Source organism: Triticum dicoccoides, chromosome 3A, assembly GCF_002162155.2.
Source record: "Triticum dicoccoides isolate Atlit2015 ecotype Zavitan chromosome 3A, WEW_v2.0, whole genome shotgun sequence".
Lineage (NCBI taxonomy): Eukaryota > Viridiplantae > Streptophyta > Magnoliopsida > Poales > Poaceae > Triticum > Triticum dicoccoides.
Window position 1 is genome coordinate 19,416,881 of NC_041384.1, and position 3,220 is coordinate 19,420,100.

The following is a 3,220-nucleotide window of genomic DNA, read 5'->3' on the forward strand; positions in this document are numbered from 1 at the left end:
GACTGCTGTTTTTCTATACATTGGACTTTCTTTTATCAACAGGACTGGGAAAACCGGTGCTGCCTCCTGACTTTTGAGGGCTGACAGGGGAAAAGAAAGCTCCACCTTGTGTGGTTCTAACAGTGTTATTTTCGAGCTGCATATGTGGTTCCAAATTTGTGATTGCGATGTGTATGTTGCCGGTAATTTAATTCCGGGGTTTATGTCATATGTGCCGGCCGGCCTGCCGCATATGTGGACAACTCCTCCATCATGTGACTGTGATGAGCTATTACTAGTGAAAGGTTGGTGATGTTGGTGATCAGGAGGAAGGTAGAAGAAAGTCATGGATTAGTTTGTAGGTGGATGGAACTACCTTATCCCAAAAGCATCACATCAGTATAAATTTGGGGCAGTGTTCTTTTGCGATAATCATACTTAAGTTTTTTTTTGGGTAGCAACTAAAGCTTATTCATCTACCAAATGACGGGCGACTATGTGTTCTTCCAATTTCGGCTGATTTCATGAATTTCGGTGAGATCTTGATAAAATGTTGCATGGAATTTCATCACTAACGGTTGAAGACGCATTTCTAAATAGTTTTTCAAATTTCGAAACATCCTTAGGTTCCAGAATTCCACCCAAACCAAAACAATAAACCTTGGGAAAATAGCCGACTATACCCGACAACTAACATTTGTGTTAGCAACATTTTGACTGATTGTACTTGAAACCTTTGATGTATAAAGCTCTCTAAGTTCAACGCAAAAACAAGTACACCGGCTTAGAAGGCGTAAGGGAGAAAAGGGACGACCCCACACAATGGTTGAATTGGGCCGTCGTTGGGTCCTGGACTATTATTGTCTTCGTCTCTAACCTCGCACACTTGTCGGAGAATCTCTTGTATCGAACAACCCCTGATTATGTGGGTGTGAAGTGGAAAAATCCCGTTCTAGCTGGCAGCGGGCATAGGACTGAAAATCCTCTATAATGTCAATGACCATAATAGACCACCCAATGCCACCCCAACGATGTATTTAGCGTCTTAGGAGAATATCACCCGCATGTGAATATCGGGACAACACTGGTTGGCTATCGTGCGTTTGCTATGTATCACCCGTAGCGAAGGATATAGTGTACTTGCTACGAATTGCGTGCTCCTGCACTTATTTGCGCTTATGTTTTTTTTTTGTCTAGTACTGTACTGCTAGGTGCAATTTTTTTTCCTTTTCTGCTTTTCTATAGGAGATCATACGTAGCAGTTTTATGTAAAAGTCAAAAACACTTCTTAATTACTAAACTTTTACATTCCCGAACAATTTTCTAATTCATAGTTTTATTAAACTTTTTGCTTTTTTCAGTTTCAGTTTTATGAAAAAATCAGGAACTGATCTTTTTTAAAACTCATAATTTTTTGTCATAAGGACATTATTCAAAATATTTGAAATTTACTCCCTCCGTCCCATAATGTAAGACGTTTTTTGTCCCATAATGTAAGACGTTTTTTGAGTCAAAAAACGTCTTACATTATGGGAAGGAGGGAGTATAGTTTTTTCGTATATTATTTAAATTACGAAATTATATTAAAAAAACTAATATTTCTATTCAATATTTTTTAATAATATTTACATTTTTAAAAATGGAAATGTTTTCTAATTTTTTTGAGCATTTTTACTTGAAAATCCATACATTGTTTATAAATTCACGAATATTTTCTAATCTGGCCATAAAAAACATAGCTTTTTTATTAGGGAATAAACGACAGCCAATATTTCTCTAAGCCACATCTGCAGGGTTTTTTGAATATCGAGCGGAAAAAAATCACCTGTACGCGTGCTAGCCAGGTTACCTAATTAGGAATATTGGGCTGCAGCCCACATATCCTGCGTGGGTTGTTTTTCAATTCTAAAAAAAAGGACTAGTGCAACGCTGGTATACTGCGAAAGTGCAGTGAACAAAGGAAAATCAAACAAAGCATGTACTACGTGCCCATATATAGGCAAAGTGGCAGCGTTGCATGTCGTACTTACCGGCGCATGTGGAGCCGCGAAGCTCCCCCTCGCCGGGGCCGGGGCAGAGGCAGCCGAACGCCGCCATCGCGTTGCTGTACCGGCACTGCCCGCCGCTGGCGCCGCAGGTTATGCAGTCGCCAAAGCCGATGCCCGCCCACTGCAGCTGGAACCCGGCCTTCAGAAGCCGGGTGTAGTCTGCAGCCGTCGTGGCCGGCGTTGCCGCCACCTCCGACGCGAGCGCCGGCAGGTACGAGTACGTGCAGCTCGCCGGGATCGTCGGCATCGTGTCCCGGTCGTAGACTCCGCCGAGGCACGCATAGGCAGGTCTACCGCAGCCGGCGGTGGCGTTCACGAAGCCGCGCCCGATGGGCTCCGTCCCGTTGCAGTCCTGCAGGAAGTAGAGGGCACGGCTGCCTGGGCTGACCCTGAAGGGGCTGAGGGCTAGGCTGGAGGAGACGTTGAAGTCGGCGCGGCACACGGAGGCGCCCGCGGCGGCCAGCCTGCTGTCGGTGGCCACCAAGGTGTTGCGGCCGTAGTCAATGCTGAGGACTTGGATGGCGGAGCTCCTCATGGAGGCCGTGAATGCGCTGCCGTGGCCGCCGCTGCACCAGAGCTGGAGAGCCGGGTGGCCGCAGGAGGGCTCCGGCGTGGGGCGGTTGGGGGCGCCCAGCCAAAAGGGGTACCTGATGGTGAGGTTCCCGCACGCCGCCGGCTCGCACTCGGCGTCCACCGCCACACGGACAAGGAGCAGGAAGGAGGACAACAGTAGCGGGAGGATGAGCACGGCCGGAGGCATCATGCAAGCGCGCATCTAGCTAGCTTGTCAATGGCAGATGGGTGGTGTCTGTGTCTCTACTTGCGAGTGTGAAGCAATGGAGTCATCGGAGGGAAGATGTAGAAACGAACGGTGTGGTTTGTTTGACTAGTCTTTCATGCATGTCTGACTTTCTTTTTGAAATTGTGTTTTTTAATTCTGGCGAAAATCAACGTGAAATTTTAAAGGTCTAAAAAAATGACACAGCTAGAGGACCGGAGGCTGCTAACCAGCCCCCTTTTGGACTTCTTTCGATTTGACTAAGTTTTCAAATGCCACATTTTCAGCCAGTTTGGGATTTTGATTTGGGTTTATATATGATCAAGATAGAATATTTCTTCATGTATGATGCCCGTCAGAAGAATTGTGTGCGGGATAAAGCAAAAACAACTGATCCATCACTAATGCATGTACT